Source organism: Dermacentor albipictus, chromosome 3, assembly GCF_038994185.2.
Source record: "Dermacentor albipictus isolate Rhodes 1998 colony chromosome 3, USDA_Dalb.pri_finalv2, whole genome shotgun sequence".
Lineage (NCBI taxonomy): Eukaryota > Metazoa > Arthropoda > Arachnida > Ixodida > Ixodidae > Dermacentor > Dermacentor albipictus.
The window spans coordinates 36,925,349-36,948,989 of NC_091823.1; the positions used below are offsets into that span (position 1 = coordinate 36,925,349).

The 23,641-nt window shown below is 46.6% G+C and overlaps 1 protein-coding gene and 1 long non-coding RNA gene across 2 annotated transcripts in view; one reads left to right on the forward strand and one right to left on the reverse strand.

Annotated features, from left to right (window-relative positions):
• LOC135902441 (uncharacterized) overlaps window positions 1–4,947 on the reverse strand; it is a 104,037-nt gene extending 99,090 nt beyond the window's left edge. The window contains exon 1 of the mRNA XM_065432525.2: window positions 4,737–4,947. The gene's annotated coding sequence lies outside the window, so the exon portion shown is untranslated. The remainder of the gene's footprint in view (window positions 1–4,736) is intronic.
• The window catches only part of LOC139057352 (uncharacterized), a 30,123-nt gene that overhangs the window by 781 nt on the left and 5,701 nt on the right, over window positions 1–23,641 (forward strand). The window contains exon 2 of the long non-coding RNA XR_011512702.1: window positions 150–242. This is a non-coding gene — a long non-coding RNA (uncharacterized lncRNA). The remainder of the gene's footprint in view (window positions 1–149; window positions 243–23,641) is intronic.

Sequence of the window (23,641 nt, forward strand, 5' to 3'; positions counted from 1 at the left end):
AAGGGAATGCCGTCACGTGGTGAGGCTGTTGGCAATGACGATACACCAAATCTTATACCTAAAAAGGGAATAAATACTGATGTATTCTGTATACTCCTTGCAAATACCAATGCGTCGACGCTCGTTCGCTTTTCATTTTATTTTAGCAGATGGCCCCTGGCACCAGCGACACCGCATGATGCCAAGCCACCAACTGGGTAGAAAAAGACGCCAGAGGATGATGAGGATTACGTTCGAGAAAGGTAGGTTCCCCTGCCGAAACACTGGTCAGCCTGTGTGAAATCACTTCGAATCACAATGTATTGACATCTACGCTTCCCTCCTTGACCGCTGGTGCAGTAGAAAAGAGTCAGGTTATTTTGCTGCTATCCGTAATCGTTTGCGAAAGAAACAAATTCCGAGACACTGCAAGCTGTGGTTCGGCAGTCCTTGTAGTGTCCATGCATTTTAGCAGTTATTGCAGTGTGGAGCTTCAGCTGGTATTGAACGTCGACTGTACGCATTCCTTCTTTCTGTTCGACGTCGTATAGCGCTAACATTTTCCGACATGTTTCGCGTAGAACCAAATATATTGTAATCTTAGAAAAAGAAGTTGTCGCGGTTATTAACTCATTGTCACCTATCTTAATAATGTGTTAATAACTGCAATTAGTAACGGTAGCGTCAGTAACAGTTACTAACTATAGAAAAGGCCGTAACAGCTATATATAGTAGTGGTGCTCCTGCGCTGATTCCAAAACCTAGTAACTGTCACGAAGGCATCTGGATTTTCATCATCAAAAGTTCACTGGTGTCTGTCTTGAGTATGTAATCTGTACTTTCGGGACTCAATTGCGTTTCTCCTACTAAGCATATCCAGGTAAAATGAAAAAGCGGGATCGCATTCACGCGTTCATTTTCTTTTATCGTTACACATTTATTTGCACACAGTCATACAGGAAACATTAAGCTGTGGGTTAATGACGTACGCTACACGGCAATAAACACCCGATAAGGGAGCAACGCATAGCCCAACATAACAAACGGGCTGCTACAAGAAAAAAAAAAAGAATTGACTTACCGCAGACTTATACATTACCGCAGTCTTGGCGACAACACGTTCTGATGATCACTTCTACATATTCGTAAGTAAATGAAGTTGTGGTCATAAATTTGTATAACCTAATGGTTAGATGTATGTGTAAGACGAGATAGCACATAAATTTTATTCTAAATTAACAAAAAGAACTACAATAATTTAAGTCTTGCGGCAAAATGGCAGTTTTGCCATCCCAATACATCACAAGCAAGATTAGGTAGTAGCCGTTACTAACTTACCTCGACTGCACTAGCAAGGCTCCAGTGTTAGTCAGTAGCTGTCAACAAGTTATAGTAACCAGCTGGTAACTGTCTATAAGAGGTAGTAAATACTGCTGTTACTAAGGTTTTGCTTGCAGTTACGAGCTTTTTTAACTTTTTTTACCGTGAGGCTGGCACGTCAGTTATTATTATTTTTTGAGCCAACAAAGCTATATTGTGACTTCGCGCAGCGATATCTTCGAAATTAGGTGACGTCACATTCGAAGTAATTATCACGTATTTCGCACCTGCGACTTCCATTATATCGTAAGTTAGATTATTGTAGCTCCTAACATGTGTTGTCGACATCGCAGAACACTGACAAATGTGAAATTAAGGGGCCCGCATCTACAAAATTATCGTATGAGTATAAATTATGGGTTTTTACGTGCCATAACCGCAATCTGATTATGAGGCACGCCGCAGTGAAGGACTCCGAATCAATTTTGATCACCTGTGCTTCTTTAATGTGCACCTAAATCTAAGTACAGGGGTGTTTTTGCATTTCGCCCCCATCGAAATGCGGCCGCCGGCGGGATTGATCTCGCGACCTCGTGCTTATAAAAGCGGAACACCATAGCCACTAAGGGAACATAGGGCGGGTAGAGCAATCTATGTTACAGAACTGGCAGTTCTTCCAGCCATGAATTTTACGCGTAAATATTTCCAGGCTCTGATGGCCTTTGCATGTGTGACGAAAGGTGGTGTTAACCCTGAAATTTTCACAATTGATTGTCAACACAACTTAAGATTACATCAATGTTCGCACAACGCCTTTATTCTTTTATCAAAGGTTTACAGGACTATATACTCAAAAGTAGTAAGTTTGCGGCTACTAATATTTGACCAATGCACTTGATGATGCTTAATGTCTTTGGTATTTTTAAAAAGTTTTTCTTACTGTTCTGCTTCCGATGACCAAACTTGAAAAAGTTTCCTCGTACGCACATTTCTTTCTTTTTTGCTCCCAGAGAGAGAGAAAGACAGACAAATTGGATGTTTCAGAAAGAAACTAAGAAAGAGAGAGAAGTATATTGGGAGTAAAATTTGGATTGTACGCACTCTTTCGCCAGGAGAAACTGATAACGAAAGAGCTGGCCTCCAGCAATGGCTGAATCACTTCGGTCATTGTTTATAAGACTGCACCGGACTACAATGGACATTTCCTTGTTGAAATCACCTACATGCTAATGGCCCGATGGCGAAAACGCTCTCGTTTAAGTTGACCAGGTCGGAGAGCAGGAACTCAAATCACAGAAATAACACGGCGCTTTTGCAGCATTTTTGCCACGACCGGATCAAAAGTAGTCACAGAAGATAAAAACGCTCTCCCACCAGTCTGCGATAAACATTTTACGTTTATCATAACACCAATTCACGCTCTCAATTTAATATGATTGAGTGGTGTTTAGAGCAAATTTTTATGAGCTGTTAAGACTGAATTGGCGGAAGAATAAAGAATAGATGAATGAATGAACAGAATTAACAGTTCATTCATTCATTCACAAAACTTTATTAGCGTCCTGAAGCCCGGTCTTTTCAGACCGAGGCGGGCCGCGTCCACGTCGGCACCGCCAGGCCGAGCCTTATGGCGTCATCGTGGACCCTCTGGACAGCCCGTAGCTGATCTTGATATGAAGAGCTTGTTATGAACTTGTGCCAGTAAAGCCATTTTTCTTCGGGGTCGGTGAGAGTCGCGGGACAGCCCGCCAGCATGTGTCTGATGTCAATGATGCCATCGCACACGTTACATTCTGTCCTAATTTCTCTTTCTGGGTGAATTTTATTTATGAAATACGGAGTGGGGTACGTCCCGGTTTGCAGTAAACGTAGCGTCACTGCCTGAGCCCTGTTCAATTTTACGTGTGGCAGAGGGAATTGCCTACGCCCCAAGTAGTAATATTTAGTTATGTCGTTGTAAGTTAGTAAGTGATCTTTATGTTCCCCGGAATGGTAGTGGGCGTCGGTTCGGTTCTGACCGGCACGGCAAGCAAGTCCTCGTGCCAGGTCGTTCGTCACCTCGTTGAGGTTGGGCCGAGTCTCGTCCACTTGTCCCATATGTGCAGGAAACCATCGGATTTCAGTTTTGATAGTTTCGACCTTGTCGATAATTTTAGCCGCAGTCCCAGCTACATAGCCTTTGTCAAAGCTCTTAATTGCTGCTTTGGAATCGCTATAGATGAAAGACCATTTACGGTTCCTGATGGCTAGAGCAATCGCGGCTTGCTCCGCCACCGTGGAATCCTTAGTGAAGATGGTGATGGCGTCCCGTACCTCGCCCCGGCTGTCGACCACCACGGCGGTGTAGGCCTCTTTGCCTTTGACCCAGGCTGCGTCTACAAGGGCCGCCTGTTGTCCTAGCTGTTCAATTTCTTTCAACAAAGCTTTCGCTCTCGCTTTTCTCCTGCTAACATTGTGTTCCGGGTGCATATTTCTCGGGAGGGGGGTGGTTCTGATCGCGTCTCTAAGTTTAATTCTTTAGCGGACGAAGTAAAGAATTAACAGTTCACCCGATTCTATTGAATACGGTAGTGCGCTAAAATCTTCAGTGCGAACATTCTATCTCTTTCGGATTTCACAATCTTTTTTTCCTGCGCCGAATGGCGTGAGACACAGAAAAAGCAGCCCTAAAATAGCTGACCTCTAAAGCTAGATTCTTGAGACACCAAGTTGTGCTCTCCTAAATTTAAATCTTGTAACGTCCAAATTTTTTGTTGGTAAAAAGATGCTTTCTCTTAATTGTACCATGCGCTCAGTTGAAAACGTCAGTTTCATATATGAGACTCAGTAGAAAAGACACCTGAACTGTGCAAGTTTATTTTTTTAAATATTCAGGCATTGTTTTACGATAGATGCACGGTTCACCAGAGAACACAAAAAATTGCGTGTTCTTTTTGAGGCAGACTAGTCACAAACATAATGTAAATTTCCTTTTCTTATCGCCTTTTCTATAATTTTATCTGTCCTCTCTTACCTGTCATGTAATTTCATAATTCTGCCTCTTTTGCTCGCCAACACTCAGGTGTCAGCCGCTTGAGCTAGACAGTTACACTGCGGCCAGCAGCAATTTCTTTCTTTCACATATTACATACTTCAACCATGCCCTTACTTACCTGAGGCCAGCTGGCTGTTAACTGAATCAGGCATACTTGCAAAGACGCTAACACCCACTTCCATCAAAGGCGCGAAAACGTCCTTTTTTACTGCAGTTCTTATCTGGAAGTCTTGGTACAAGCGACGCTGCAGTGGTATGCAAATCACCAACTCCGAGCTGAGTTTCAGCCCCTCTGCTTTCTGATTCGACAAGATGACGTTGATGACACTCGCATTTGGCGACCAAAGAAAACGCGCGAAACAAGAAAAAAAGAGAAAAAGAGCAACGTCAGGATGCAGCGTACCTTTGTTGCAAGACCGCGACACCGACGAGAACATCCGGACTTTAGCCGAGGAGGTCCGACGCGGGTTCGGGAAGGGTCCGAGTCGTCGTCATCCACCGCGCCAAAACACGGAGGTGCAGCAGCCCACCCACCCGCGTTCGTCGACGCACACCTGGGAGCGCGGCGTTCGAATCTATCTCTCCTCGGCGGGGCACCCCGGGCCCCGACGGCGGAGCGAACGGAGGCGGCGCGAAAGGGGAACAGTCGAAGCTCGAGTCCGCCAGTGACGCCGACTCCGATGAGAAGCGCTCGGCAAACCCGTTCTCAACCTAGGTTTCTTCGGGAAGACGCTCCTGCCAATCAGGTGACACCTATCGGCGCGATTTCGAGACGAGAGCTTTCTCGGCGAAGGTGGCGCGAGGTCTTCCTTAGAGATCACGCACCCACCGACAGATGGCGCGTAGTTTCCCGAGCGCCCAAATATCGGTGCTCGAAGTGGGACCCGCCCGCGGTGAAAGGAGTGCGCCGCTGCGACGCGTTTCCCGGCTAAGGGACGAGCGTGGGAGAATCGCCGGGATTCGGCAGCTCTCTTCCCCTGGAGCGAAAATGGAGGGAAAGCGGAGCAGCGAAGGTGGCAGCGGAATGGCTCGCAGCGCCCCCTCTTGAGTGTGGCAACAAGTAGACGGGCGGTCAGTGCCGCAAAACACGGGACGACGACGCGGCCGCCTGCGCGGTGTGCTCGGGATCGATACCGGGCCAAGGTGCCGTTGGGTTGCGTCGGCACGCGGCGCGCTGCCTGCTGCTACACAGCGGCCAACGAGAACGAGGGAGAAAGCGCTCGGAAATTGCGGCAAAGTAGCGGACGAAGAGAGACGGGCCACCATTCAATGCGACTTTCGACGTGCCTGTCGGGCTCCTTTGCCAGAAGGCATGGAATTAAGTCACGTTAACGTTTTTTTTTAGGTCCTTGCTTTCTATTATCTCAGAGCAGTTGTGAGAAATGGCTAGTGTTCTGAGAACTAACTGGCTAGAGTCGGCTATCCCAAGCCGATATATATGCAGCGTTGGTTTCACTATAAAGATTAACCGCTAAGAACGCTAAGAAGGTTGCACGCACCAAGTCAAACACATTCCACGTCAAGGAAAACTGGAACAACTTCATCACCTTTATTTCTGACCGCTCAGATTGCATTAGTACGAAAAAAAAAAACGATGAAGCGGTATTTGAGTTAGAAGTAATTTGTATAGTAATCAATTAGGCTAATTCGTATTGGTTGTAACTTCACTCCAGCATATCAGAAACGCCACTGTAGGTTTTGGTTTTCTTCGCAGCAATCAACATATCGAGGTATCAAAGTCAGCGTATCGAAATTGTGCGCTGGGATTCGTGGAAAGAAACAAAATCCAAAATCTCGATGCTCGCAGTTGGCTTTATCCGATGCCCGTGCCCGCAGTACGCTGTCACTATAAGATGAAACGCGACCAATTCAAGGTGAACTATAACGCGCGTCCTTTTGGTTCTGAGGCTAGCAGCATGCTTTATATTCTTGTCATTAATCTTCAAGAGCCTCGTGCTTCGGGAAGGCGACAGCTTATGTCTCGGCCTTCTGCGCAGTGCACAAAACAGCGTTGCGCTTCAAATTACCGGAGCACAACAAGTGTGCTCTCTCCATCGGCAAATCTATATCGTCGACCCTGAAAATGCCGACGAAGTCGGCCGCTCGACATAGATGCATGAAACAACAACTCTTACTCGACGTGAGGATAGCTTACAGTGTCACCCACGAACAGATTATGCTTTTGTACCAACGCCTGTTCATTCCTTATTGTAATGACGGAGCAATCATTAGCGCTGATGGAGCAATGACGGAGCAATTTAGCGCTGACATGTGTCCCAAAAGTGAAAGCTCCAAAAGCTTTTCAAGACCCTGAGGGTGCAATCCGCCTTCACTTTAGAGAGATGCGCAAGAATCCACACGAACCCTGTGTGACTCATGGATTTACACGCGAACAAGCGACGCTTTTATACCGCATCAGGACCGACTCCTCGTTCACCCCAGCTTGATTATTCAAGACTGGGCTTCGCGCTTCCCCACTCTGTGTTTTCTGTGGTGACATTGGCGACATCGAAAATTTCATTTGGCTATGCCCGCAGTTTGACACAGAAAGAAAAGCGATGGTCGACAACCTACAAAAAAGCGGTCTCACGCACAGGACCTTTGAGGACGTTGTTTTCCCCGGAGGGCCCGCGGCATTCAGGAAGAGAGCGCAACGACTGCTGATAGCCTTCCTGCGAGACACGGGGCTCATCGACACCTGGTGACACACCACTGATCTCAACTCGAAGGAGGATCAGGCGGAACAATTGCCGGCTATGTATGCCAGGCTAACCCCGCCTGCTTCAACATCACCACCACCACCAGCACCACCATGACGGAGCAATTTTCGCGAGCCCCTTTCTTCCGCGCTGACCGCAACTGAGGAAGCCACAGAGTCCGTGGTGCGCGCTCTTAAAGTATTAAATTGGGGCCCCCGCTGCCGCTTCCCTTGTCACCCCAGAGTGGTTCGCGCCCGCCGCACGGATGTGCGAGGTGCTGACGGAGACGCTCCGCGGCCAACGCTGCTGTATACACGAGTTGAAGGAAGCGCTTCGGGGAAGCACCACGTCGAAGCAAGCTGTCACCCGCGTCGACCACGGAATTCGGCCCGCTGCTTGGTTCGATTCGTGCTCGTCAACATCGACGTCTGCGCCGCTGTGTTCACGTATTGTCACGGGCGCCGCATCGCTCTGCCCGACAGTGCCGGTTGTTACACATGTGACACGGAGGAAACCCTCAAGAAGGGAAGAACGCCGCACCGTTCACTTTAGCATATGTACAACGTGGTACATATGCGACCAGCCTTTTTGCCGGACCATCCCATAAATAAACAAATAAATAAATAAATAAATAAATAAATAAATAAATAAATAAATAAATAAATAAATAAATAAATAAATAAATAAATAAATAAATGGGAATGAAAGTGGATGAAAAAAAAAAACTTTCCGCAGGTGGGGAACGATCACGTTGTCGCGACGGCTGCGGCAGAAAGGATGTTCCACGTCCGCCGCCAAGGTCTGTGAGTGGTGGCGCTGGCTAACACTCCCAGGGTTCTACTAGGAAACATAAATATCCAAGAAAGGGGATGGGAAAACGGCGCCGCGGTGACGGAATTGGTTGAGCATCGCACGCGAAATGCGAAGGTTGTGGGATCGTTCCCCACTTGCGGCAAGATTTTTTTTTATCCACTCTCATTTCCATTGACTTATCGTTTCTTTATTTTATTTATTAAGCACAAGCTATGTTGGCGTCAGTGTTTATTGGCTTGAGACGAAGAGGTGGGGCAATCATCGGTATGCAACTCACACCGTTACCCTCTTACACAGTGTGTAAGGGTGTGAGTTATATACCGCTTTACACCTGCATTCACTTTTAAAGATGTAAATTGTTTTGCAGTGAAGAAATGCACTGTATCTTGTTTCGCACACAGTAGGCAATGCTATATACGAAGGCTAGAGAGACTTATCTCACTCCACGCATCATGTTTGATAGCACAAATAGTTGTGTTATAACATATTGAAGAGAGATTAGATTAGATTATGTGGTTTTACGTGCCAAAACCACTTTCTGATTATGAGGCACGCCGTAGTGGAGGGCTCCGGAAATTTTGACCACCTGCGGTTCTTTAACGTGCACCTAAATCTAAGTACACGGGTGTTTTCGCATTTCGCCCCCATCGAAATGCGGCCGCCGTGGCCGGGATTTAATCCCGCGACCTCGTGCTCAGCAGCCCAACACCATAGCCACTGAGCAACCATAGCGGGTGACATATTGAAGAATCTTACACGTATGCATAATGTAAGTTTGATGTAACATCGCGTCTCGTACTGTTATGTCACAAAATGCGACGCCTGTGTTAGGTAGAAAGCGTCGTACACCATACACCACCGTTAGGTAGAAAGCATCGTAAACTTATACACCACCGAGCGAGCGGAGGGACGTGCGTGTCTGCGACCAGCGGTCACAGCGGCACCGGTCGTCTGCTCGCTCGCTACCAAAACAAAGCACGTCGCATGCGCTGGAAGAACAGTGGCGCACAAACAATACGTGTTTTGAGCTAACCTTCCAAAAGTTGCAGTCGCAACGTGTATCACGTAGTTACTCGGCAGAAAGCGCCGCACATCAAAAACAACTGCATTGCGAGGCGCACGGAGTGAGAGTTCAGGGACCGGACTGCTTGCGTAGCTTTCTCAGCGTTGATTGCTCAAGTAGGAAGTGTAGTATGGGGTTCCATGAGCCGTCAGGTCATCATCATCATTTATATAATCGCGGCCAAGGTCCACCACACAACAACAACAACAATAACAATAACAACAGAAACAACAACAACAACAACAACAACAACAACAACAACAACAACAATAATAATAATAATAATAATAATAATAATAATAATAATAATAATAATAATAATAATAATAATAATAATAATAATAATAATAATTTTATAACTTAATTACCTGACAAGAAAAAAAGAACGAAAGAAAAGAAAGATGCCTTATCAAAGCAAGAGCAAGTACATGGTATCAGGCATTGCAACAACAACAACGACGACGACGACGACGACGACGACCACCACCACCACCACCACCATCAAAACAACAACAATAACAAATACAAAACTTAACAGGCACCGGCAGAGCGAAACAGGAAAAGAGAAAGGCCCTCGTAAGTAAACAGTGACAACAAAAGCTAGAAATGCAAATGAAACTGCGAAGCGAGCAAGCTTTCATTCCACGCGTGCGCAGTAACCGTCGTGGCATGTTGGTTTCGTTCATCTCGCGGCACAGGCCAGGCTGCAATGCGCAACACGCTTTTCGCATCAGGCACTTTCGTTCCGCGGTAGACGCAGCGCAAATTGCGCGTGTGTGCTCACGTGCTGTTTTGCATAAGATCCAGAAGCGTGCCGGTTTCTTTTTTTTTCTCCTAAAGTCTCCTTCTAGCAATTTTTCGTTGCAGTCGCAACATAGAACCAAAATCTCAGCTCTTCCCGCCAACCAGTTTCCCGCCGCTAGAGCAAATCAACTTATAATAATTCGCCTAACACTTCGTTACCTGTTACAAAAGCAGAGGGACCAGCATGTGGTCTTTTGCTGTCTATTTGAATCTGAATCTCTTACTATAAATATTCTGTATATAAGTAGTTATCTGGCTGTAATATGTATCTGGACCCAATGAGCATGACGTATTTCACCAGACATTTATAAAAAGAATACGCACAAATGAAGTATAAATTATTTACTTTATTTTACGCTGCATAGCATTCAGAAATAGCGTAGTGGAGGTGCTCTCTACTTTAACTCCCCCACGGCAACCGGTGCATAAGGAAACAGATGATAGGAGTAACATGTAAGTAGCTTGAAATAGCGGCATCTCAAAAGTAGGCGCATAGATTTGCAGCGCAAACAAAATAAAGATAACGTGTTAGGAATATGAATGACGTTGAAAGTGCGCGTAGCATACACAGCTTCGGAAAAAAGAAAAGTCATACGTGCGAATAAAGCAAGGGAAATAATATCTAGACTGCAATTTGCCTCATCAGTTCTCCTGAAACCGTCCCTAATCACAAAAGACGCCGAACAAATAAAACAATAAACAATCTAAACCTGAGAAATTAAGCCACCGAGCGGCTCGCTATTCAACCGGCACCATATGCTTTGCACACAGTCAGAACACGCGAAACGCTTGCAACGCACGAACGTCTGCCCTTATGCACGGCGCAGATAACACGCGCATTTTATGATTGACCGAGACTGTGCACCTTTCCAGCGAATTATTATTATCATTAATATTATTATTATTAAAGCTATGTATTTCTTTGGCACTTCGCACTGCTGTGCGGTTTGCCAGTTTACGGACAACTGGGGCCTCTAGTTGTCACTAAAAATATACTCAATAATAAATAAATAAATAAATAAATATATCCATGGTCGGTTTCACACCTCTACCCCCCCCCCCCCCCCCGCACTGAAGATCGGTGGTCTAACCATGAGGCAAGCGAACGCACGCCTGAAAAGCCATAATGAACTAGTAAAAGCAAGCGCTTGGGACACTTGTAGCGCAAGGCGCGCCATATAGCAACAATTTGCTCATAAAAAGTCGCAGTTTCGCCCGATAGGCGAAGCATTGATTGCGATAGCAAAATAGCTATACGAAAATAGCTATACTATACGATAGTAGGTTTATCGGCCGTATGAACTTGTAAACATAGGAGGCACACTAAGTAAATTAACAAGCATGGTGTCACGCGCGTACAAGCAAACATGAACACATCTCACTCGATGACCGCGGAAGCTCGCTGTCAATACGTTGACGTGAGGAAATGCGGCAGCAGCAGCGAGCGAAGGGACATTCGTGCTGTCTATCGCTTCAACGCAAAGTGAGCGCCGAGAACGCACGGCACGCACAAAGTTACGAGCCACCGACGCACCTAGACTCCGCCTCAACGCAGATCGCTATCAAGACACGGCCGCGCGACCACGCCCAGTCGCCACGTGCCCAATTGCAGCCGGAGTAGAACGCCGCCCCCTCACTCTCTCCCCTCCCACCGGTACCTCGTAACGTTGGGTGACTCACGCACGACGGTAGACGGCGCGCTTCCTCTCCACTTTCTTGTCTTTCGTGCGGGCGAGATTGAGCCGCGATCGTCGTCTCCTCTAGCACGCTTTCACCCGCACATACAGCGTAGGGTACAGCGCACAGCGCACATACAGCGTAGATTGGGTGAGGGAACAAACGCGAGTTAATGACATCTTATTTGAAATCAAGAAGAAGAAATGGGCATGGGCAGGACATGTAATGAGGAGGGAAGATAACCGATGGTCATTAAGGGTTACGGACTGGATTCCAAGGGAAGGGAAGCGCAGCAGGGGGCGGCAGAAAGTTAGGTGGGCGGATGAGATTAAGAAGTTTGCAGGGACGGCATGGCCACAATTAGTACATGACCGGGGTTGTTGGAGAAGTATTGGAGAGGCCTTTGCCCTGCAGTGGGCGTAACCAGGCTGATGATGATGATGATGATGATGACAGCGTAGGGCGCGCTGCGGCGTTGTTATCGTGCTTGGACTTTATACGGAACCTCACGGCGATGGCAGAAATGCGCATGAAGTGTCCATAATTGCTGTCGCAATAAAAAGCGAACGCGCGCATCTTTAAGTGGTGATGAAGAATAATTAAGGGACCCGTTCGTCTCCGATATTGTGCTCTGATATGCTAAGTTTTATTTCAGTTACAATGTTGATAAGCACACTCACTTGTACAGAGAAGACGAGTCGAGAAAGCCAGGAGACGAAAGGCAAGGACGTCAACCAAATGAGCGTCCGGTTTTGCTACCCTTTGTAAGACATCCAGCTGCTGGGCCAATTTATAGTGGTGATGAGCCAGTCTTTGGCAACAACAAGAGATTTGCTACGCAATTCTCATCGTATTTTTGCGATTTGGCGCGTTTCTACAAAGTCAGACAAGCCGTGTCTTGTGACTGAACACGTTTTAATGCTGATTAAAATACAACTAATACGCAAGCTATCGCTCACGAAGACGTCAACCTAGAATGGTTCTGCCGTAATTCTTCATTATTTGGTTGAAAGACAAATATACAATTGAAAGAGAGAAAGAGAAAGCAGGGAGCAGGCTGACGACTGGATAGATCCTTAAATCGCTGATTGTGTCTTCGAAATTATTTTAATACCACCCCAAAAAATTTAAAACTTGCTGTTTATGTATAATTTTTAAAAAAAATTTCTATATCTCCCACGTAAATCTATATCTTAATTAATATGAACGTTATGCTCAATCCAGATTTAATTGTCTGTTTAGGTTTTTCTCTCCCCTTTCCCTTTAAGCTTTAACCACGGGCTTCTAGGCCAATCCCCCGTAGTGATTAACCTCCACAAGTGAGGAGCGAGCGAGCGAGCGCGAGCAAGTGACAAGCAAGCAAGACTGCTACCTCGAATTACGGCGCCTGCCTATACTTTTCATTAAGGAGGGGCGTTTTGGCTAACCTAAAGGTGTCGTGTATGCATTACGGCTAGAAGACAAACCACTTGCCGCCACTGTCCAAGTGCCGCCACGCAAGTCTGCAAACGCGCACTCTCAGCAGTGCAGGGCGGTCGATGAGGGCGACGCACGAAGTGCTTTCATGGAATTTGATTGAATTGGATTTATTGATAGGAAAGACAGAGAGGTCGACCTGAGCTAGTGCGCTCTAGTCTGCTACTCTGCACTGGGGAAGAGGGAAGGGGAGTGAAAGTACTGGGATGGATGATGATGATGGAAAATATCTATTGTATACATGGTGAGGAAAGCTGGTCTCTTTTAGTGCCTCCACTGGTCATATCTGCTACTGAACCGGACACGGGGCGGCCATGCAGGAATGCGTGAATCATTGGAATAATCAATACTGCTCTGAGAACGAATGCAATTTGCACAGAGGAGTTTCTCTACACGATGCACACAGCGTCGGTATCAGGTCCAAAGGATGAGAGCCGAGGCCATTCTTACCGTCACGACGGGTGTGTTGTCGAAAAGAAAAAAGAAAAAAAAACGCGTCAAGTGTGGAAGCATTAGTCATGGGAACCTCTCGTAGGCACCACGTCGTTAACTTCAAGAAGCGATGTTTGAAGCTTAAGTGCAAGCGGTTAGGACCGATTCCGATACCGGTTTCGCTGAGGAAGCGAATGCAGAACGCAACGTATTAAGCTACATTTACGTGGAGCACCTCCTAGAACATTACCTGATCAGCCTTGTATACTATGTTTTTATTTATTTTCTGAATTAACCGCAGCGGTGGCCTCGTGGGAATGGCATTGCGCTGCTTTGCTCGATGTCGCGAGTTCGATGCCGGCTTAGGCGACTGCATTTTGGTGAACGCGAAACGGAAAAAAAAAAGACGCTTGCGTACCTAGAATTAAGCACACATTGCACAGTCCCCAGGCGATCAAATTTAATCCAGAGTCCATCTAGTACGTACGGCACGCCTCATATTTAGATTGTGGTTCTGGCGCGTGAAATCCCAGAATTAAAATTTTCCTAGTTCAGCAGGGTTCGTAAGCTTTCGATGTGCTGTTCGTATATAAAAGTCATCGCGCACGATCTTGACGTGACGACTTGCATTCTAAACGTCCTCTGTTGTGCTGCATCAGTCGGTGACGCTCGCAATGCCCAGTTTCGCGCAAGCGCAATGGGCAGAGGCTGCCGCCACAGCGCAAGCTGGCGACCTCGAGCCCCGGTATAACGTGAGCGGCCGTCGCTTGGAAATGCGTAAAGTGTCATCAACAGTCGCCACGGCTTTACACGCACATCGTTGTAGTTCAAGACCAATTCAGAATAATATCGTAGATTTTTGTTGGCAGCTACATACTAAGTTGTTTTAAATGACGCGACAAGAAACAAAGTCGCGCACACGTCAAAGGCGAACTTATCAAGCCGTCCGTCCTTTTGACCCCTATAAGCCATACGTCGACGTAACTGACTCTGCCAGATATCATGCAACCTTAAAGTCGGCTTTGGCGTAACGGACAGGGTTCTCACTTATTCGGAATTTCTTCAGCGCCTTTTCAAATTTGCATTAACGACCAAAACCAGAGCGACCATAAGAATCTGCGTATACGAAGATTCTATAGTAATCCTGCATACAAAACTTTTTCCGTTAGAAGTACTTAGAATACGAAATTCTCGGTTTCGGCCTGATCTCCTAGATGTGTGCGGGGTCGTCGTAATTTCGAAACAGACAATCAAGTAATCACAGAACAGTCACTCATTATATTTATTCTTTAATACTTGAGGGTCGCCTGGCTTTGTAAGACGAGGAAAGATTAGCCAAGAGGCACAAAAGGGATCCTCACGGCGCAGCTACATCTTGCTCTCATGCCGAGTATTGTACGGAACGCACTGATTGCTTCGCTCGTCGTTGATTTCGCCAAGGACAGTTGCGGAGGGCATAGTGGTTCAGCAAATGTCGAGAGCGCTTGCGCAAGGACGTGAGGCCAGCACGAACGAGTTTACGTAACCGAGGTCAGCCACCGTTTGCTTCGGCTTCGAAAGATGTGCGCATGGGCGCTAATGAGTTCATTACAGGGAATTGAATTATGGGGTTTTACGTGCCAAAACCACTTTTCTGATTATGAGGCACGCCGTAGTGGAGGACTCCGGAAATTTCGACCACCTGGGGTTCTTTAACGTGCACCTAAATCTAAGTACACGGGTGTTTTCGCATTTCGCCCCCATCGAAATGCGGCCGCCGTGGCCGGGATTCGATCCCGCGACCTCGTGCTCAGCAGCCTAACACCATAGCCACTGAGCAACCACGGCGGGTATTCATTACAGGGAATACGTCTCGTAAAGGGCTGAGACGTGAGACGCTGAATGTCTTCAGAACGGCTTCGAAGGAAAAAGCAGGGAGTGCCGGCAGGGCTTAGGCATGATTTTCTTTTCTCGAAAGACGCGGTCACCTCTTCGCAAGTGTGGCAGCAAGCGCCGGCCGTGAGGGCGGTGGATGTGACGTCATGCGCAGGAGAAAAAAAATGCGAGTTGTCATGGTAAGACATTTCCACAATTGACTCGCGTAACCTTTTCACCACAGATGGCACAAACGCTGCTAAATAAAATACGCATCATTATCATCACCATTATCATAAAATATGCGAGCATCATCACCGTCGTCAACCTCGATGTACGTAAAGCAAGATATAAGAGTTACAGAGAAAGGACTAACGGAGATGTTACACTGTTTAAGCATCAATTGCCAACATCGAGTCAACATATAGAGTAGGGTGCGACACATTGTGCTGACAAAGCATGGCAAACAAAAAAGTGAAATTGAAGGCAGAACAGAGCATCAGTCTAGACTGGGTGATCAACTTTTCGAAACTGATTATACCATGTGGGGGAAGCAACGAACCGACAAGGACAAAGCGGAGACACACATTGTGTATAGAGGGACACAGTGTCGTGTATTCTGTCTCTCCGCCTTGTACTGGTCAGTGCGCTGCTTACCCACATGGTATGATGGTTAGTAACCAACTTGCCCAACTTTATACATTACTGAACTCGTCAAAACTCACTCTCAATTTGTTCTGCGGATAATTTATACTTTCTTAGGAGAAAAAGTGAGCGCCAGACTTCAATTGCGGACGTCATTTATCTTGTTCTACGTTGAAACTATGGTGTTGACGTCAGTGTAACGTCAGGAACGGAGCGGTAAGTTCGCTTGTTCGAAATCGGTTTCCTTCTCTGTCTTTTATTGCGATAGCAATGAAACGGACACTACAGGCGCATTTCTGCCGTCTATGTCTCCGTTGCCGTCGCCGTGATGTTTCGCATAAAGTCCAAGGGCGATAACAACGTCCCCGCGCCGCACGCTGCATGTGTGAGGGAAAGCGTGAGAGGGTGAGCCCACGGTGGCGGATCAGTCTCGCGCGAGCAATGGAGGAAGGCGGGGAGGAAGCACGCCATCTTCCGTCGCGCGTAAGGCACCGGCGATAGGGGAGGGATGGGGGGGGAGGGTGCGTTTTACAGCGCCATACGCTGCTGCGTATGGCGCGGGTTTTATTTTGAAAGTGATCTGCGATAGGGGCTAAGTGCTGATAGCTTCGTGTGCGCTGTCTTTTCGCCGCTTAGTTCGCGTTGAAGGTAGAGGCAGCACGAAAGTAAATTCAGTCGCTGTTGCTACCGACCCTCCTCCCTCCAGCGTTTTGGCAGCGATTTTCCACGGACATTGAGTGAGATGTGTTTATGTTGGCTTGTGCACGGCTGACATCCTGCTTGTTACAAGTTCATATGGTCGATAAAACTACTATCCTTACCTTGTGCAGCTGTCTACTAATCTGCTATCGGAATCGATGCTTCGCCTTCCATGCGAAACTGCGTTTCCTTTAATGCGCAGGCATTGTACTTCATGAGCCAGAAAAGCCGGCATTGTCCGCAACGAGTGGTAAGAAAATTATCATCATAAGACTGACGTCATCTACGTCTTGTATCAAGTCAGTAGTAATACAGAAGATAGGTCGAGTACAGTGAATTAAGGCGAAGCAGTCAGCGATACAGTTCGTGCAGAAAGAAAGTAGGCAACCACAGTTGCCGCAACAAATATACCATACAGTCGGCTATACCATGCAGTCCGTGCAAAAATAAAGTAGACCACTGCAGTTTTCGCAACAAAAGTACCATACAGTCGGCCATACCATACAGTCCTTGCAGAAAGAAAGCAGGTCACGAAGGTATACTAAGGTTGGTACAAATTAGAGCAAGGTGGGTTAAAGTGGATAAAGGTGAAAAATGGTGGATTAAGATTGGTACAAATTAGAGCAAGGTGGATTAAGGTTGGTGCAAATTTGAGCAAGGTGGGTTAAAGTAGAATTGTTAAGTCATACGGCCTTCGCATTCAAATCGCGTAAGGATACTTAAGTGACTGTCAACTTTTTTATGCCGTGAGGGGCTTAAACTTCTTCTAAAGATGTTCTCCCTTGTTTTTTAAAGGTCATGTGATTCCGCTTTTTTAAGTAAATAAACGATTAGATCTTCTTTGTTACAGATTCTGTCCCAATGCACGGTCTCTCGGAAAAACTTCCGGAGCCTTTCAACGTGGTGATCGTTGGCCACGTTCCGCTTATTTTCCGGCGTTCATGTCTTCAACTCTAGACAAATGTCAGGTTTTGTTCTCCCAGAAGTGCGATGTACCGACGTCTATCAACGTTTTCTTTTAATATCGTTTCCTAGGGACCAGAGTGCGTGCGCAGTGGAGGCCACTGATTTTTTTGTAACATTCTACACAAACAGTGCAGAAGACCGGGCAAAGCGCAGCAGACAACACACAGGTGTGCAACTATGCACCGGCGTCGATGCCAAGCGTCTGAAACATATTGAAACTATATGCTAGGAGCTGCTGGCCCTGTGCCTAATAGAGCCGTCGTAGCTGTCATCTGTTGTGATGGATCAGTGGCCATGGCGTTCTGCTGCTGAACGCTAGTTCGCGGGTATGATTAACCGGCAGCGGTGGCTGCATTTCGACGGGAGTGGAAGTTGCACCTTAAATAACCACAGGTGGTAAAACATTATTGCGGAGTCCTCCACTGCAGCATATCTCAAGAAGTCCACGATGATTTGGGACGTAGAACCCAATAAATCAATCAGCCAATCAAGCCGAGCATCTGGTGGGAGGTGAAGAAGCCCAACGGGTTCAAATTTAATACGGAGACTCCCCGAATACGACGTCGCAAATAGCCCCTAAGTTGTTTTAGTTGGCCATCTGTTATCTGTAGCTTGTAGTATACTTGCTCTGTACTGCAGTATCTTCGAATACACGCCAGTCGGTTTGCTCAATATATTTGTCATTCATTAGCATTGTCCTATCTTCAGCGCTGCTCGTATGACGTTCCAGGCGCATTCGAGAACGTGACATCGCCGTTCAGAGCGGGTGGCAGGGCTTATGTACTAAGTGCGCAGGCCTAAAATATTCATCGCGTTTTCCCGCGGTAATGAAGGGGACCGATTCTCCCCAAAATTAGAACCTGACATCCTCTCGCGCTTCGATCCCTAAACGGGAGACAATGTCGTCCTCTTCTGCGACATGGCCCCTCTGCATAACGCACTATATAGCGCTTTGTCGCGGATGTTCGGACGCGGAGCGTGCGGCGAACGGGAGAGGAAATGGGCAGAGAGGAGAAGAGGGAGAGAAGGTGGCAGGGGCCTACTTTGGAGGTGCTCGCCGCATAAGGAGGCCACCGAGCTTCGCTGCACGGCTGCGACGCTGAAAAGCGCCCACCCTACACGTTCGTCTCCTCTGTCAGTATATATATATATATATATATATATATATATATATATATATATATATATATATATATATATATATATATATATATATATATATATATATATATATATATCGCTGAGCTGCGGGTCGTCGCGTCATGCGTTTGGGTGGATGACTCCGGGGCGGGTGTCGTTCGCTTTCCGGGAAAGACGATGCCCGCTGGTCCCAAACACAACGGCGTTGCTGGACGCCCGCCGAGATAAATGTGTCGAGGTGGACCGATGAAAGGCCAATACGTTCCCCGAGGAACGAGCCGGGCTTCTTGCGACGGCCGCGCGATGAAGAGACGACGACGCCTTCGAGAGATTGCGCTCAAGGGCTTCGCCGCGTCGCTGAACTTTGCGGCGCACGAAGCATTGTTGACTGCGTCTGTTTGAATTGTTCGCGGGGGCGCTTTTCCGCGCTTTTGTGGCGTACAAAAGCACAGTTCGCAATAAGGTATCATAAAATTTGGACGTGGTAGTTCATAGTGTGTTTTTTTTTTCTCATTGGTTAACCTAGGTAGGATATTAGGCAGCATAGTAGCAAGAGCTTGGTGGCGCAAGCCACCACCCCGTTCCAAAGGGGACGCTCATAACATCCATCCATCCGTGGCTGCCGAGGCAACCAGCTGCGGCCTCTTCGCAGTTTGGTTCGCTGTTGTTGTGCACTGTACTGCCGAGGTTCAAGGTCACAAAACGACGCCGCACGTTGTTTGCGCAACGTTATACGATCCAGGCGTGGAAGGGGTTGTAAACAGAATCTCTTTCCTCTTTCTTTTGCGTTTGCTCATAACGCCCTCACGTTGCGCTGCTGAGCGTAATTCCACGGGTGCCCTGCTGAGCGCAATTCCGCGGGTAATCTTCTTAGGAAAGATTTGTTTGTACGTGATCCCTAACAAAATAGAAGTATAGCCGTCACCAACTCGTAGCGTCCAATTTTCATCTTGACTTTTTCATGTGAGAGTGTTGTGCTATAGTCGCGCAGCCGTGCTGTTGCTGCGCTGTGTATACAGGACTACGTTGTGCGCGCGCGTTTCCATTATTTCCCCTCTCTTGTTAGCTCGAGACTGTCACGGGACTTCTTTGTTTGCGCTTCGACTTTCTCGTGACAAGTTTTATACATTCGGCGGTGAAAAGTAACCCGCACCGTTTCGTGTTTTTCACTTTAATCGAATAACAAGCGAGAAAGAGCAGCATTCGCCGGCACTAGCTGACAGATTTCTACATCCATCTTCATCTCAGCAAGAAAAAAAAACAACAACAAAAAAGGGTGATCCCTTGGCGCTAGATGGGAAATGATAATCTAATGCGGGTCAATGTCGTCGGAAGTTCCAGTCGTTTGAGGACGATCGCTATCATTCACTGCCTGCCCACGGTCGAATCTCTTCCTTCGGGAGCTTTCTTCGGAACTGCCTAGGTGTCGCTGCATCCGGTGTCTGTGCGCAGTAGCGCGAAAAGCGATCGCACTCCGCCATAATCGTGTAATCGCTGCTCGCTATATATCTCTCCATTTCTATCTTATACCTGCGACATTTTAGCGCTGCCGGGAGGGAAACGTATTTTTTACGTCTCACTCGCCCGCAAACACGATAGTAATGGAAGAGGCGACTGGAAAATTGGGCACGGTTTCACGTTTCCTATAGCTGCCGACGGGGCTGCGACGCGTGAAAGAAATGTCGAGTGGCAGGGCGTCTCCGTGGCGTCGATTCGAGACACCGAGAAAGCCGTGTTGAAACTCCATCGCAAACAGTACTTGTTCGAATGCCTGAAGAACAACCTGACAGTTTTCTGTGATACGCAGTTCTACGTGGACGGAAAAAAAATAAAAGAAACTACCTCACGGCGTGAGAAGGCATACTTTCGCCAGAAATATCTTTGTAGAAGACAATTGTCAAAGCATTGATATGCCGTGGTAATTTACAAGATCATCTTATATACAGCTTCATGTCAGAGTAAAATCGATTCTCCTTATAGTGTTAGTGTACGTCAGTGCTCAGAGGAGAAGTTTAACGAATCTTCTATTATGTTTACAAATTGCTTGTTCTTTATTATTTCCGAAGGTTCATCAATGTTATGCAAGAAGCACAATCGTGCACAGGGTCATACAATTACATAAGTGCGTAATTGTATATATGTATGCAATGAATTATTTCTTTTTGTCAACACAATTGTATCATATGCAATCATATAAAACATTATACAGTTATACAACATTTGTAATAAACTTTTTGCAAATCACATTTTCTTTTATTCTTTACGCATTTTGTTGTATGTGTGTGTGTGTGTGTGTGTGTGTGTGTGTGTGTGTGTGCTTTCAATGTTGCTCAATATGGTCTGACTGGCGATTCAAGTTTACCTTCCCTTGTTTTGAAAGATCTTGTGCACATGGTCGCAGAAAGGACGCTTCCCTGTCTTTCTATAGTTCGTTTGACAGAAAGGGCAATCCTAAAAGCGCAATTTTTTTTTTTTCATGGCGGGGAAAGCTGCTCTTTTGGGATTTTTACCTTCTGCTGGTACATTCCTCTTTTTCAAATGACAAACATTGTGAGAGGCGTAACTAATGGAAAAAAAAATTATTCATTCGTGTCGGTAATGTATTGTCGCAGTTTATTTCAAGTGTTCATTGCACCATCCTTCATACTGGGCGGGCTGACCTGCACTCGAAGAATGAGTATCTGGCTATTTCTTTTCGGGAGCAGTTCGGGCATTTTTCATTTCGTGTTATGCGGAACTTATATGGGCTCTCTCTCCCTTTCTTTCTATTTGGAACGAGTAACTTGCCATCGTATTTTTCATTCGAAGTCTCTGAGTTCTTGCGGCGTCTGTGTTCTAAACCAGACTGACCATTTCATTTCTTGGGTATTTTTTTTATTCTCTTCGTGCGTGTTCCTGTTCCATGCGAAGGTCTAATTTATCTGCGTTACTAGAGTTTCTTAGCTGTCTGTCTATATGAGGGAATTCTCCCTTTATTATGATCTTCATGGTTTTTATATTTGGCGGAAGGTCGATGGTTGTTCTATCTCTGAAGCTTTGTGTTGTTTGATGTCCAAGTACTTCGGGAGCGTGCTTAGCCAGTATGCCACAATGTCACGTCCTTGAATATGGTTGTCTTGGAGTATACTTGATGTGGTTTTTATAGTAGCTAGTATACGCCAGAATATTTCGAGGTTTTGCAAGCTTTGTCATCCTCTGCCCCTATTTTATACGAAGTAATTCGTTTTTTACAGGTAGATGTTTGGTTTCGCATAAATGTGCATTTACCAACGTTGTGATTCGGTTTAACTCTTTCCGGGGAATATTGCTACAAGGAATGCCCGTATGCATTTACTCTTGTTTGGATAATTTCTATTTTGTTTATTGATTGATCCGATGTTGCTACGTTTTCGAGTGTTTTCTCCATTATTTTTAAGGCTACTTCCCACATTTGCGGTGACACTATTCCTTGATCGGAAAGAACGCCTAGTATTTTCGCCTTTCGAACTGTTTAAATTTTTGGTGGAAGGTCTTCCATGTAGGGCCAAAAATTAAAGCATTGATTTCATTTAAATCCGATTGGGCGTCATTCATCGACTTGCATTCACTAACTATTTCAACAAAGTAAACGAAAGCTTAATTCATTTCTCATAAACGCGGAGATGTCGTCAGCGCAGGTTGCGACTTTAACCGTGCTTTGCCCAAGAATAAGGCGAAGCCTGGAATTCTTGTTGTTTCGCTGCACTTTTTTTTGTTCGTCATCGTGTGTTGTGAACGGCTGTGATCATTGTGCATGTACTCAGTCTCTCTATGTTTCCTTTTTACAGCGGAGCTGTATATGGCAAGGGTACCATATAATTTTTATGTCCGCACACAAAAGCTATCATCCTCAATGGTTCATGCCCCTGTAAGCACTCCTACCCCGTAAGCAAGCAAAAAATGCAATTGCTCATAGCCCCGTAAGACTGAGGCTTCAAGCACTCAGCAAACTGGAGCGAATGGTGCTTACATTATTTCTACTCACGCATACAACTTACAGAACAGCACGTCGGAAACTGTTATCATCAATGGCTGATACCCCCGTAAGCAAGCAAAAATGCAATGGCTCATAGTACGTGCAACGGCAGTGCACCGAGCATACGGCAACGACCTCGACACCTTCTGAACAGACGCCGCGTGCTACCCCGACATTACAGCTGAAGTGGTAGCGGTGGCCGACTGGGGGTGGGGGTCGAAGCAGTATTATCAGCCACAATACGCACCGACAACGGCACGGAAGCTGAAGAATGCGCTATAGCCCTTGCCATCAGTGCTCAACCCCTTGATAAGATAATTTATGGGCGGAGCCATTGCCGGCCTTGATCGCCAGGCTACACCCGCCTGGCGATCACAAGAGCCAACACATCCCACTAGTTCATCTAGTTTGGACACCTAGACACGCGCCTGTTCCTGACAATGAGCGCGTTCAATGAGCCTCGTCCTCCGGGCGCCGTTGGGAGGCTCGTCCAACCCAGACAAAGTGGGAAACGTACCACTTACATACACGCATATACGGCATCCCTACAGACTATACCGTGGGACGTTCCCTTTACCCCACGTGAAACTAAACCGTGCAGATGCAGCCGCTTGGCACCAGCTCCAAACTAATACGCTCCCCAGCTTTGCTCTTCGCCACACATTTACCCTACCCAGTACCCCGACAAATATACTTTCAGTGGAGGACACCCAAACCCTTCTGGGTGGGAGTGCTCCAAACCACCCGGCCTTCCTAGAATGCCCAACGCCTCCCGATCCCAGTGTGAAGCCGCTCTTTCCAGCACAGCCTTGGACGACCAGCGAGACCTAATTGACCGAGCCAGCCTAATAGCAGCAGCAAATGGGGACCTGGACTGAGTGCTCCACCCTAGAGCAACTTCATTACGAAAAAACAAAGAAAGTTTTCTACTACTACTACTACTACTACTACTACTACTACTACTACTACTACTACTACTACTACTACTACTACTACTACTACTACAACTATTGCAGTTGCGAGTACGCCGATTAGTGTATATGATA